At 38.5% G+C, this 15,302-nt stretch overlaps 1 long non-coding RNA gene across 1 annotated transcript; it reads left to right on the top strand.

The window, feature by feature from the left end:
• The first annotated feature begins 14,323 nt into the window (after positions 1–14,323).
• Positions 14,324–15,195, top strand: LOC141339301 (uncharacterized). The gene is made up of 3 exons (XR_012355931.1): positions 14,324–14,381; positions 14,545–14,637; positions 14,845–15,195. It is a non-coding gene; the product is annotated as an uncharacterized lncRNA (long non-coding RNA).
• The last annotated feature ends 107 nt before the right edge of the window (positions 15,196–15,302 follow it).

The following is a 15,302-nucleotide window of genomic DNA, read 5'->3' as shown; positions in this document are numbered from 1 at the left end:
AACATGAATAATATTATTAAATGTTAATACAGTTTAAATTTACAGTTACATATACTTTACATTAAATTTATTCCTGTCATCAACGCTGAATATATTTAGCAATCATTTTAGAAATCATTAAAAAGTGTTGGACTTTCAAATTGTCCTCTGCATGTTCAAAAATGGTTCAGGAGTCAATCTATCAAAATTTAAAAGTTTTATTCAAGCTCAGCAAATAGGAGAAATCAAGAGCAAAAACAGCGCTGGAGAAGAACTCTGTCCTTCCGAGTTCTTCTGAATTCTCTTTCAGAAACACACCCTTAAATATCAAAGTTGTCTGCTATCTATTGACGTCTTCCGTGTATCTTCTCTTGACTGCTGGCGTCTAAAGCAGAGGTTTCTTTCCACCACCCACACACAGCTCACGTCCTGCTAAACCTTCAAAAGTATCTGTTCTTATCTATGCAGGACATAACAGGACGTGCTATCCTCAGCAGTCTGCAACATTTCTCTGCAGCACCGTGCACATAATATATCAATTAACCATTTCAGACAGTTTGACAGTGATTAGCACTCTATAGTTTAGTTATTAAAGCTTTCTTATGCAAATGGGAAATATATAAAACATATTCAAACTGAAAAGTACCACAAATCCCTCTCTTGGCCTCTGCAAGAGGCCACACAATAAAAATGCACAGAAATATACAACCAAAAAAGAGAAAAAAGAAAAGATAATACACATGATTTTTTTTTTTTTTTTTTTTTTTTTTATTCTACAATGCTGCAACACAAATCATTTAAAACAGTTTGGAGTCTGTTATGCCAAATGCCCTAGCCACCACCACGTCCAAAGGTCTATGGAATATATCAGTCTCATAAACCCAGTGTTCATCCTAGAGCTTAATGTTTTTTTGTTTTTTGTTTTTTTTTTCTAACAGCTTCAAGCAGCCAATTTAAATTTTGCAATATCATCACATAGTCTCAGATGGTTACTGAAAGCACATCTCCATTAACGTACTATAAAAGGTATTTTCTCCCCAGGGCTGTGATCCCTGGCACAATTGCATCAAATTGTGGACCCTGGTCGCAATCAAAAGCAAGCCATCAAGGAATGCGGTGGCTGGTGAACAGTGTAGGAGGAGCTCATATTTTAAAAAGGCAGACTGCCTGCTGCAACTCTGTACAGCTTCTCTGATGCTCTAGGCCTATCAAGCATCTGCTCAACTCCACAACAGTCTCACATATAACACCTCCCATCTCGGACAGGTGCCCAGTGGCGGTGAATCCCTGCCTTAGATTGCCCTCCGCTTGGCCAAAAGAGGATCTTACCCGTCATCGAGAAATCACCTCATTAACACTGGTAACCGCTCTTTCCCATTAGTTATCCCAAACAGTGTTCTTTCAGAATTTGGTGTTTTCTTGCAGTTTAGGAAAGGTGCATTCAAGAACCATGAGAGCCATTGAGACTTCCTACTAACAATAAAATATGGGTGTAAATCATCATGTGAAGATCAGTTTTGAAAGTTTAAATTGTAGTAAAAGTAGTCTTACATCCGATTGACTGCAAATATAAAAAAATTTCATTTTCACTACATTTACAGCTTTAGCCATGGTGGAGGCCAGCATGTGACCAACAAACTGTCATATTGCAGTCAAACAGAGAGAAACAATGAATAAGTATACTTCGAATCACGGCATTGCCTTACTTATTGGTATATATCAACATTCTACTCTAGTCAACATTGCATGCATGTAAAATTCAAAAGGTAAAATTCCCTATACTACCAGTGTGCTCAGACAGGACTGGGCCGAAAACCCCCACGGGGAAAGACGCCCAGACGGTCCCCTAATTTGCAATTGGGCGACCACAACATGTCAGCTGAGACAATCACACTGAAAGTATCTAAGCTAAACATTTCTACACATTCCTTCTAGGCTCAAAACATCTACTGAACATCTCTATATGACACACAATTTATGATGAATCAGCATCTGCAAGAAAACACAGTTAATAGAGAGAGAGAGAGAGAGAGAACATTCACAAGTTACATTCCTCCTCCTCTTCTTCTTCTTCTGGGGATATCAACAAAGGCATTGTGTAAGGGGGCGGAGCCTCTTCTTTCTTTTCAATTGCTGTTACTATCACCCTGTTACACAATGACCGGATGCACGGGATGCAGCAGCATCCACAGGTTACCACTATAGCCACAAAAGTAGCGAGAGAGACTAGAATGGATGTTATCATGGTTTTATATTTTCCAAACACATTGGTTAGCCAATCATCAAAGGGGTTATCTATACCAGAGTGTTCTGCCATAGTTTTAGAGAGAGTTTTCAGTCCCTCCAGGGCCCGCGTTACTGACCCATCTGGGGCGGTATTGTTTGGGATAAAGGTGCAACAAAAATCTTGGAACATCGCACAAATCGAACGTATAGGACGTGGTTGAATCTTTGGTGTAGTTTAGCTCAATCCCTCCATGTTTCTTTAAACATGAATCTTTCATTATTGGTCTTTTATACCTTAAGTGGTTTGTAGTCTGAGTCTCACTTCCTATAGCTCTCTCATACCTGGTCAGGGTCTTTTCCTGTGTGTGTATGTGTTTGTGTGTCACCTGTATCCTCCCTCTCTTGGACCTGTGAAGCAAGGTCCACTCTGGTGTCCTCCAAGGATCTGGACGGAGGATCCGCCGGACAACACTGGCTCAGGTGGTACCACGTATCACTTTTTCCTGCAAGACTAACACAGTGAGAAGTGTGTGCAGTTACCTTAAGTGGAGCAGTCCAACGATGTTCTCTCCATTTGCTCTTGATTGTTTGTAGCAATATGTCAATTTAATCTTTGCACAGATTTTAGCCAATTCACGAATTTGTGTTCTGGGGCAGCAATGTCAAAACTCAGGGAGAAGGGACGTCACATCTGGCTCTGTTTATGGCCATATCTGCATCCTCATTCAATGGTAGGTCAATTCTTTGGGAATGACCAGTGCACTTAATAGTAGCCACTTTGCCAGGTAGCGTTATGGCTTCTGAGAGCTCTCTTGCTTCTTTCTCATGAGTAATTGGCCGGCTGGACGAGGTTGTGAATCCACATCTGACCCACACAGGCAGCTCCACATGGGCCGCGGAAACTGCGTATGCAGAATCAGAGTAGATGTTTGCTGTTTTACCCTCAGAGTGTCTCAATGCATTGATCAAGGCTAACAGTTCTGCTTTCTGTGCTGATTGTTTCCCCACCAGGGGCTCCGCCTTTACTGTCACAAATTTGTCACCCTGCAATTCAACCACAGCAAATCCTGCCTTCAATGTTCCATCATCTGCTCTGTGACAGCTACCATCAGTAAAAAACGTGATAGGGTTGTCTGTTTCAGGAAGTTAGGTATGGATTTGCCTCTCGTTGCTGGTGGCAGTCTCTGGCCAGATGGTCCTTTCCCCTACATATGTAACACCTTCTTTGGCCCTCTGGGCAGTCTGGTGACCAATGTCCCACTCCCCCACATTTGAAACAGTTATCCCCCCTGTTTACCCCACCTCTCCTGCCTCTTCCCCCGCGGCCCCTACCTACATTCCACTGCTGTTGTTTGGGGTATTGTGGAACATAATCATGGTATTTTACAGAAGTTTTATGTACAGGCTCAGCCTGTGGTTGTGGCTGCGTGGGTGTGAGGGTAGGCTGTTGCTGAGCCATCTGTTTCGGCTTTCTATTTCTAGCTGACTTCCTCTCCTCGACCTGCAGTCTCAGAAGCTCCTTCCGCAGCTTCAACAGCTCACTTCTTTCTTTCTCTACTCTCTCTACTGCTTCGTCAATAAAATGTACTGCGTACCTTTTCCAATTTGCATCATCACTGCCTGGTACCTCAGGGGACTGCTCCATTGCTTGACTCACCCCAGCTGGTGCTCCTTGTAGCATTGCTGCCCTGAAAATTCTATTAGTGACAGGGTTAGACATAGGATTTTCATCTAACTCTTTTTCTCTTGTTGCGTGTGTTCGCCTTTGCAATAAACCCACTTCCTCTTTTCTGTGTCTCTGAAGCGCTTCCTGCGCTCTTTTTTCTTTTACCCCTACTTTCTGAAACAGAGAACCCTTCTTTTTCATACATTCATCACCAAAATGTTCAATCATTTCATGTTTACAAGTTTCCAATTCTAGCATGCGTGTTTTCATATCTTTTTGATCAGTTTGGGTTTTTATAATTTCAATCATTTTATCCCACTGTTGTCCAAGAGTTGGACAATCATACTTCGTACATTCCCTGTCGAATTCACCCTCCATGACGTCTTTTATGGTCTGCGCGCTCCCTACTCTGTCCCTAGGTAGCGTCACTCACGCTCTGATGCACCTAAACTGCCCCTACTATAACAAGTACCTTTTTTATAGTGAGCACCCTCACTCAATTCCCGTTTTTATAGTGAGCACCCTCACTTTTCCCTTTTTATAGTGAGCACCCTCACTTTTCCCTTTTTATAGTGAGCACCCTCACTTTTCCAATTACCTTTTTTATAGTGAGCACCCTCACTTTTCCAATTACTTTTTTTATAGTGAGCACCCTCACTTTTCCAATTACTTTTTTTACAGTGAGCACCCTCACTGCCTCAGTCGGGTAGGTCTTTAGATCTTACGCCAGCTCCACCCTCGTCAGGTCTGGAGTTCTGCAAGATCCCCGACTAAATTTAACCCACAGTATTTAACCAAAATGTATTTCACAACACTATTCAGTAACAAGATAAATTCTCTTAACTAAAATACTGTTGATTTCTCCACCGACATCAGAAAATAGTCCAAATTCAACACTTCATTTAGAATATTCAATCGCAGAATTTAATTAAAAAGGTTTCTGCTTACCTATTGATTATGAGCCGGCTCTTTGTGTTGAATTCAGATATTTCCCTTTGTCTCAGAAAACTCCGTGAACCATCACGTCGGAGGTCACCAAATTGTTGGACTTTCAAATAGTCCTCTGCATGTTCAAAAATGGTTCAGGAGTCAATCTATCAAAATTTAAAAGTTTTATTCAAGCTCAGCAAATAGGAGAAATCAAGAGCAAAAACAGCGCTGGAGAAGAACTCTGTCCTTCCGAGTTCTTCTGAATTCTCTTTCAGAAAACACTCCCTTAAATATCATAGTTGTCTGCTATCTATTGACGTCTTCCGTGTATCTTCTCTTGACTGCTGGCGTCTAAAGCAGAAGTTTCTTTCCACCACCCACACACGGCTCACGTCCTGCTAAACCTTCAAAAGTATCTGTTCTTATCTATGCAGGCCATAACAGGACATGCTATCCTCAGCAGTCTGCAACATTTCTCTGCAGCACCGTGCACATAATATTTCAATTAACCCTTTCAGACAGTTTCACAGTGATTAGCACTCTATAGTTTAGTTATTAAAGCTTTCTTATGCAAATGGAAAATATATAAAACATATTCAAACTGAAAAGTACCACACTGTGCATGAGGAAACAAAGTCACCTCAATTATTAGTCTATGTAAAAAATATTAACATAAATAGTAATTTTACCCAGAATGCAATGAACAGTGATGTAGGTTCCCATTCTCTATACCCAAGCTTAGGGCTGGGTATCGAGTTCGATACTTTTTAAGCACCGACCGAATCAAGTATCAAAAAAATAATTTTCGTTCAGTACCAAATTTCAATATCCAAGGGTATAATCTTGTCAACGTCAGTGAGCTAGAAAACGTGCCCGGATCAAATGCTGGTGATTAGCTGCGGCGAGGCTGCCTTGAAAATCAATAGTTTACTGCGGTTACGCCCACTCGCCCAGAGCTTGTCAAATGTGAGGCTGTAATGTACACTACACTTTAAAGCAAAGCGTAAATTTAACGCAAACGATGTTTAAGTGATCAAAAGTATTGCTAAATTATGCTAATATTGACGGCAACAGCATGCGATGCAATATTTGCAAAAAGTTTTTCGCGTTCAAGACTGGCAACACGTCAAATATTAGGGCTGGGTATTGTGACCAATTTGGCAATTCGATTCGATTCTTATTTTTATGGTTTCGATTCGATTCGATTCGATCCGATTTCGATTCGATTCGATAGCGATTAGCTATCAATATTTCATTTAAAATGTTAGTTTTGCAGACATGGCATCCATATTTTGATATAAATGCTGGTAACTGAAACTCTCCTACTTAAGTTTATTACTGAAATACACATCTACATTAATAATAGGGTGCACACAGTTGTTTATTTTAAAAAACTTTTATTTTGAATGAACACTGTAACAAGAAGTCATAAATATGTGCATCCATTGTACACCATGTAAACAAACTGCAAAATGCACATTACTGTAAAAAAAATAAAAAGACTGTAAATCCTCTTACGTGAAGCATGCGCAATAAGAATCGATTCGGGGATTTTCCGAATCGATATCGTTGCGTTAAACTGAAGATCGATTAAAATCAGAGAATCAATATTTTTTTTACCCAGCCCTATTAAATATAATAAAACACTTGACACATTCTGTCGGATACAATTCTGGCGTCTCAGTTTCAATATAGGCTACTGTACAAAGCGGCATACATTTGCATCAGATGATAACTCAGCAGCAGAGTTGCACTCAAGCAGGGGTGTAATTTTCACTGGGGACACACTTTTCAAAATCCAGTTTGTGTCCTTTGCCCCTTTCAAAAGGTTTTGTTAAAGTAAGCCCTTGTATTGTAGAATCCACACTCAGCACCGCCGAGTTCATTTGATCGTTAAAACGAAACCAAAATTAAAACGCGCACACGCATTTTAATACCCCACGTTTAGAGAGCGACTCCCCAATGAGCGAAAATTAGGCTACATAAAATATTGAATTTGTTATTAGTGTGTGAAATATAATAAGTTGTGTAGTTGTCTATTGATAGCTCTGTATCATGCTTAAAAGATTCGGTCTCTGTTTGCACTTTGAATATTAAAAGGGTAGCCTACTTTGATTATGACTGCATTTATTGTCTACACGACTAAGAAAGAACTGTGTTGTTTATTTTTTGTTATTTATAATATATTTTGTCATTTATTCAGAATTTAAATTGCAGTGGTGGCCTCTAATTTAAATGGCTGTACCTATAATAGAGAAAATAAGCATCTTGTTCTCGGTGTTACATGCTAATTTTTCTGAAGAAGAACTGTTGAGGGATTTCAGGTGATCTTAAAAGGTTAGTTCACCAAAAAATGAAAATGCTGTGTTGTGAACTTTTCTCAGAGACCAGGAGATGTTTTGGATATCTTGAAGCAGAAGTTTCTCTTTATTGAGATCCTAGCTGTTCGTTCGCTGCAGTCATCAAAATTCGTCTACTAAGGCATATACATTACAGTTTATATACCTTTCCAGGGGGAGAGGAAAACATAGAGGTGGAGTCAATCTAAACAAAGCATGCAAATGCAGTACAGATAGTCAGCCTAGTAGGATTTTCCCGGCTTTGATCTATTTAGCATTCAAATGCAAAGGGAATAAACAAAAGGACACAGTTGTACTTTGAGCTTAGATTTCACACTTAATAAGAGAAACCTGCCAGATGTTCAGGAACTGCTTAAAGACATAAGGTTCCTGTCTCAGGGTCTGGTTTGTCTGCTCTTAGAAATCACAATATGCATTACTTTTCTGTTTAGGCAGTTATATTGGAATCTATGTTTAACCTTTTATAAATTTGTAATCCTACAATCCCCTCTTTGAGAGTTCTAATAACTCTCACATAATACAAATTTAAACATTTAAAAGTTCGTTCTTGTAACCTTTGATTGTTACAGGCACATAGTACTTGCTCTATGGGGATTGTTTGTAACGGCATGTTGACACAGAAACCAACATGCAGCTAGGGCCCGTTAAGTTCTTACGGGTAATAGTCTTTTCTGGTTGGACCCGTAATTTCCTTGTGATGGTCATGGGTCATTTGCTGAATGAAACACTTGATACTGTGGACGCATAGATAGTACACCAGTAGGAGAATCAATAGCAGAAACTATTTCCTTGATCCACAGCCAGGGTTTCCCTAACAAGTTTCCAAACCATGAAGAACTATTTTCAGTCATCTGGTGTAATTTTGCTGAAAGATCAAGAATGTCTTGTTGGATTCTGTTGCAATGTTCATGGTGATTACTAGAATGGCAATCTTGATCATGTTGATGGATGACTGAAGTTCTCTCATGTGATTCTCTGAAACTTTCATAAGTCCATTCTATAGCCTACGTTGGTTAACATAAGCCCCATCTTGCAGTCATGTAACTTGAAAAAGTTACAGGCACATACAACTTATTCTGTGTCTTGTCCTAGATTTACGTAGGTGTAATAGTTCTTTTCAGAACCGTAACTGTTGACACATAAAATGTCGTACAAACTACATGATGTCACAGAAAATCATGTAGCGTAAGAGTGGAAGTCTTGAAGTCTATGGCGCCTGAATAGCTGTGAAGCTGTCTGTTTTCTGTAGTCCGTTTCCCACATAGATTCACTCAGATGACTCTTTGTCCTCATGAAGCTTGTTCATGGATGTCTGAAGTGATGCTTCACACCAGGGTTTCTCTTATGAAGATGACTTGGCATACACACCTGAAACACAAGAAAACAAAGAAACAGCAGACCAGCAGTATTCATGCATAGACATTTTTAGACTTCTGTCGATCGTATAGTGGTTTTATTTATTACATTAAAATTCTAGTGATCGTATAGTGTTTTTTTTTCTTTCTTAACCTTATCTTAATTTGACACCTAATAGACCAGTGAGGTGGGGATTGAAAGTACTAAAGGGGAAAAAACCTATGAGGAAATGTTCACCGCAGGATTGGCCCCCGAGGCTTATTGCACTTCGGTTCTTTCCTGGGCTCCTCACTGGTTTGTGTGTCCTAATCTGTCCCTTTAAGTGTTGTGCACACTGTATAGTGTGAGACATAAGTTCCTAATGCAGAACAAAAATACATGTATTTCCAAAACAATGCAATCACTACATTTCAGTCCTCTAATTAAACATCAGTCCTGGTAGACATCATAACAGAGGATGGGTTACTGAATAAAATATTCTGGTATGGCTGTGAGTGTTCTTAACCAAGTGTCCCCAAGTTTGGGGGGAGTGATATTCAACTTCCCTTTGTTCTGTTAACAAAGAGTCTTTCATCTTTGTTGTAGATTACTGGGGTAATTAAGAATTCACAGCCTTAGCAGTTAGCACCTCAGCAAGCTGCCCAGTGAGTTTGGTGTAGTGGGGAGGTGCTGTTTTAGCATTGCTAGCAGACTGTGTAAAAGCTGATTTACATTGTTCATTTCTTTTACGTATTTTTTGTTTTTCCTGCATTCTTTCATCAAGTGTCCAGGTTTACCGCAGTAATGACAACTACCCTCTCTCTTAGGACATTTACTTTCCTGTCGGTTCTCTGTTTTCAACTTAAAGGAAGCTGCTGCAATCTTTACTCTGGCTTTAACATCAGAGTTTCTTTCCCAAATAGCTAACCTGTCCAAGTTGCTTTGCAGGGTTCTATTGGACCATGTGAGATCTAAGAAAGGCAGTGCATTTCTATATTCAATTAAAAGGCCATCAAACCATGTACGAGCTAGTGGTCCTTTATCATCTAGCACCTTCTCTGGAGTGTCAACTATTCCACTGTATGCTGCAGCTGACTGACAAAACCTTTCAGTGTACTCACTTACAGTTTCATCCTTCTTTTGCACACAGTTAGTGATTCTGGACCAGTCTGTTTTGGGTCCTATGATATTCTTTAGAATTTTTAAAACCCCTTCTCTCAAATCGCCTTTACTGGCATGTTGTAGTTCAGAAGTAACAGCAGACTCAAAACTGTTGAATTCAGATTCAGTTAGAATTTGTGACATCAGCTGTGTGACTTCTGATAACGACATGTCATAAAGACGCATTTTGCTGTTCATTGTTCTTCTAAATTCTGAAAAATGTGTGCGTGCTGAAGGTAAGCTCTGGGACAATCTCTCTATGTCTTTAGGTCTTAGCGCTTTGGCAACCATTTGTACTGGAACAACAGAAGAGTTTGGAGAAACACCTTCAATTTTCTCAATTCCCTGACATCTTCTCCTAGCACCACATACCTTCACTGAATTCACTGCATCTTTCTCCATTGTTACAGTATTGCCACTGTCTTCTGGTCTACATGAAGACTGTAAGTCAGGATAGCTTTCATCTGACTGTTGGTCTTTTGAATCACTTTTGGTTGAAGCCTGGTTATGGCCCACCTTTTTAGTGAAACGGGACAATCTAGTGTGCAGCTGTTGGTTTTGTTCTTTCAACTTAGTGATACACTGAGCCTGTTCTTGTGCTAACGATAGTGTAAATTCTCTGTGGCAGCAGATAATGCCTTTTAGGTTTTTCTTTCGGATACATGTTCCGAGTACCTTTTTGCATTCTTCAATTGACCAAACTTTATCTGGATCAATACCAAATTTCTTTGTCAAATCAAATTTTACTGACTCAGTCACTATTGAGTCCATATGCTCTCCTAACAATGATTTAAACTCATCGTCTGTCCATAATGGCGTAGCTAGTCCACCTTTCTCTGTGGTTGGAATTAGCCTAGCATTCTTTCTAACCATTTTTCAAGTTTGCTTTGCTACCACGCAATCACAACACTAAAACTTCTCTGATCAACAGAGGGTACGCTTGTTAACACAGATCAACTATTGTTAACCTTCCCTGAACTAACAGAGGACAACACAAACTACTAGCACTTAATGCTAAACTTCTCTGCCAAAACAGAGGATAACAAATTTTAGCACTTTAATGCTAAACTTCCCTGCTTAAAACAGAGGATTTGCCATGAAACAGAGGATAAACAATCTTAGCACGTAATGCTAAACTTCCCTGGGTGAACAGAGGATAAACAACTCTTCTCTAAAAGAACAACTTTAGAGGGTAACTTAGTTAACTAAACTGTAATAGCTGTAGTTAACCTTCCCTGAATAAACAGAGGATAACAAATATTAACACGTAATGTTAATCTTCCCTGAGTGAACAGAGGATAAACAACTTTAGCACGTAATGCTAAACTTCCCTGAATTAACAGAGGATAACTTTTCATCTCTAAAAGAACACCTTTAGAGGATAACTTAGTTAACTAAACCCTACAGCTGTCTGTTAACTCTTCTCTGACGGCGCAGAGGATAACTATATGTACTGGTCTTTAGCGGTTCTTTTGAATAGAGTAGCACTCACCAACCCTTGGTTGTAAAGGAAGATTCATGGAAATCTTTGTTCAGCTGGAAGTTTTGCTCTGGATTCCAAAAGATGCAGTCTTGAAAGCAGATCTTCTGTTGAGCTTGCTGTTTCAATCTGGATTCAGGTAAAGAAGCTGGAACTCTATCCGGGTCACGGCACCAAAACTGTTGTGAACTTTTCTCAGAGACCAGGAGACGTTTTGGATATCTTGAAGCAGAAGTTTCTCTTTATTGAGATCCTAGCTGTTCGTTCGCTGCAGTCATCAAAATTCGTCTACTAAGGCATATACATTACAGTTTATATACCTTTCCAGGGGGAGAGGAAAACATAGAGGTGGAGTCAATCTAAACAAAGCATGCAAATGCAGTACAGATAGTCAGCCTAGTAGGATTTTCCCGGCTTTGATCTATTTAGCATTCAAATGCAAAGGGAATAAACAAAAGGACACAGTTGTACTTTGAGCTTAGATTTCACACTTAATAAGAGAAACCTGCCAGATGTTCAGGAACTGCTTAAAGACATAAGGTTCCTGTCTCAGGGTCTGGTTTGTCTGCTCTTAGAAATCACAATATGCATTACTTTTCTGTTTAGGCAGTTATATTGGAATCTATGTTTAACCTTTTATAAATTTGTAATCCTACAGCTGTCATTAATTACTCACCCTAATGTTGTTCCAAACCCATGAGACCTTTGTTTATCTTCAGAACACAAATGAAGATAATTTGGGTTTAATCCAAGAGCTTTCTGATCCTCCCATATTTACTGGATAGTGGATATGCATTTTTCAATGCCCAGAAAGGAACCAAAAACATAGTCAAAACAAGTCAATGTGATATAAGTGGTTCAATCATAATTATATGAAGCTGCGAGAATACTTCTGTGCGCAAAGTAAACAAAAATAACTTTATTCAACAATTTATCTATGAGGATCAGAAAGCTCTTGGATTAAAACCAAAATATTAATTTCATTTGTAGATAATTAATGACAGAATTAAAATTTTTGGGTGAACTAAACCTTTAAGCAGGAGTGAGCCTCACATATACTTAAATTTGATTGACTTAAAACTGCTTGAACTTTATTAAAACTGTTTGAGGTGAAAATGCCCTAACAGTAGGGAAAAGTCAAGTCTGTACTTTACATTTTAGACATTTTGGTTATTTATGTTTACATTTACATTTTGGATATTGTTTTCTGTCTCACTTTAGATGCTGAAGAAAAAGCGGCCCAGCTGAAGCATTTAAAGTGGAAACTTCTGTCTTGGCTCAGTGATCCAGGATTGGGTTTCCCTGCTGAAAAAACCAGCTAAAACCAGCCTAGGCTGGTTGGCTGGTCTTAGCTGGTCTCCCAGCCTGGCCAGGCTGGTCAGGCTGGTTTTAGCTGGTGGTTTCCCAGCCTGACCAGCTAAGACCAGCCTGACCAGCCTGGCCAGGCTGGAAAAATGGCCAAAACCCCTCTAAAACCAGCCTGCCTCCCATCTTTGACCAGCTAAAACCAGCCAACCAGCCTAGGCTGGTTTTAGCTGTTTTTTTCACCAGGGTTGTGAAAGGAACAGAAGAACCAGAAGATCAGAGATTAGGCAGAGATCTACTTGAGCCCCTGAGAGATCTGATTTACCTAATAATGTATTAGTTAAACAAAAATGTATCACACCTTCATGTTGTTCCAAACCTGTAAGACTTTCATTCATCTTTGAAACATAAATGTAGATCTGAGAAGAAATCTGATAAATTGATGTCCCTCCATTTCACAGTTTATGCAACTACCATTTTGAAGCCCCAGGAAGGTAGTAAGGACATTATTAAAGTAATCCATGTTACTACAGTTGTTTAACCTCAATTTTATAAACTAAGTGATGTGAATGTTTTGTCTGCACAAAAAAACATTGCATTTTTATTAAAAAAAATAACACTTTCACAAGAGCACCATGATGCATCAATGTTGTGTTGTCATGAGAGCTGGCCATCTCATGGTGCTTTTGTGAAAATGTTTTGGAGATACATTATTTGTGAATGAAGACTTAATTTTATTGTTGCTGTTTTTTGTGTACACAAGGCATATGTTAATAATGTATTAATTTGCCTTCTGCACAAAAGGGTCTTATGCTGTTTGGAGCAACATGAGGGTAAGTAATTAATGACAGTGTGGTTATAATTGGCAATTGTTCTATTTAATCAAAGATTATTGTTTTGAAAATTCTGTTTAAAATAAATACTGCTCTTTTGAAAGTTCACATTGATAATAATCAGAAATGTTTCTTGAGCAGCATATTAGGATATTAAAATGATATCTGAACGATCATATTTCACTGAAGACTGGAGTAATGATGCTGAAAATGTGTTTCACAGGAATAAATTACCTTTTACAAATGTATTTATATAGAAAACAAATATTTATACTTATATTTCATAATATTACAGTTTTTTACGATGCGTTTGATCAAATGCAGGCTTGTGATCAGTAGATTGTTTTTTTTTAGGTGAAAGATGTATTTAATACTATATGTCAATAAATGTTTTGGTACTCGTGAATTGTCTTATTTTGACTGTAATTATTAATGTAACAATGTAATCATGAATTCACGGTTGAAATTAGGCCTGGAAAAGACGTCTTTTTAACTTTCACTTTACAACCACATTTAGACGTAATTTGGACGTCTTATTATAGACGTCATTTCTACGTGCTGAAAAAGACGTCGTTTCGTCTTTCACTTTTCAACCAAATTTAGACGTAATTTGGACGTCATTTTATAGACGTCTTTTCTACGTGCTGAAAAAGACGTCGTTTCGTCTTTCACTTTTCAACCAAATTTTTACGTTGTTTAGACGTCTGGCTTTGTCGTCTTTTTGACGTCATTTCGACGAGTTTTTGCTGGGTGGGTAGAAGTTTTAATTTTAATTTGTTCGACAATCTGTACTAAATGTGTTATATGCAGTTATTGAACTGTTATTCTGTCATTAATATGTGCCCTTCTGTAAAGTTGCAGGAAGAGACAAAAGCAGTCATGTCCAAGACTGGATGCGACTCTGCAATATACCATCCAAAGCTAAGTGTTTAAACATTTTGATTCAATCACTGTACTACTGCACATCATAACCACATTTATAAGAAAATGTTAATTCTAATCTCATTTTGATGTTGATGTTTTTCAGCAGTTGAAGTCAGAATGCCTAAGAAGATCGAGTGTGCTACAACACTAATGATGACAGCATCTGAATACCGGCATCTGTGGTAAGCATAAGATTAGAATTGGTTTTGAAGTTTGGAAGATTGTTTTGTGACTAAATACAAACAAGTAGTGTCTTTCTGTAAAGTTAAGTTGTGAATTTACTTTTATTTACTACTTTAGTATTTGTGTATGATAATGATCCTATTATTCATTTATTATTTACAGGATGGGACCAGTAGTTGATGGCACTGAAGACCAGAGCAAAGGACAATGCTGAAGACAGAAGAAGCAGAGAAATATGCATACTAAAGCACTGATGTAAGTTCATAAATACTTCTAGTAAAATCTAGTGTTTCAGTCCATTTTATTATATACTGAGCTTAGAATTTTAAAGTGTAAATGGTTCTCTTGCAAGACAAATCACACCCGTCTTTCAAACTTTGTTTTTCATAAGTCTTGTGGAGTCAAAACAATTCAAATAAATTTACTAACGGTATCACATCTGTTATACTTCCTCTACCACAGGACATCCAGCCTGCAAGAAGAGTCAGATCCAGTGGCTAGATGGCGGGCGATCCTTCATCTAATAATCCGAATACCAGTTAATTTTAATATGTTTAGAAATGATTTGACCATAACATAATTGGTTTAATTTCTAAATATATTAATATTCCATATATTAGGTTAAATGAATGTGTTTTTGCAATGTTTGCGCCATGCCAGAAGAGGATGGGTTTCCCCCTTTGTTGAGTCGGGTTCCTCTCAAGGTTTTTACCTCCTGACTTTATGGAGTTTTTTCCTTGCCACTGTCGCCATTGGTTTGCTCACTGGGGGTGTTGTGCCAGATCCTGTCTCTTTCTCTGGTCCTTTCCAACTAGGGTTTCCAAAACAGGGGTTTTTGAGTTGATTAAAATCGTGTAAATAATTAATTAGTATTAAATTAAATATAGGACTGCACAATTATTAAAAATTAAAAATAAACC

Source organism: Garra rufa, chromosome 1, assembly GCF_049309525.1.
Source record: "Garra rufa chromosome 1, GarRuf1.0, whole genome shotgun sequence".
Taxonomy (NCBI): Eukaryota; Metazoa; Chordata; class Actinopteri; order Cypriniformes; family Cyprinidae; genus Garra; species Garra rufa.
Note: the sequence above shows the minus strand (reverse complement) of the source record. Positions and strands in the feature narration are given on the sequence as shown.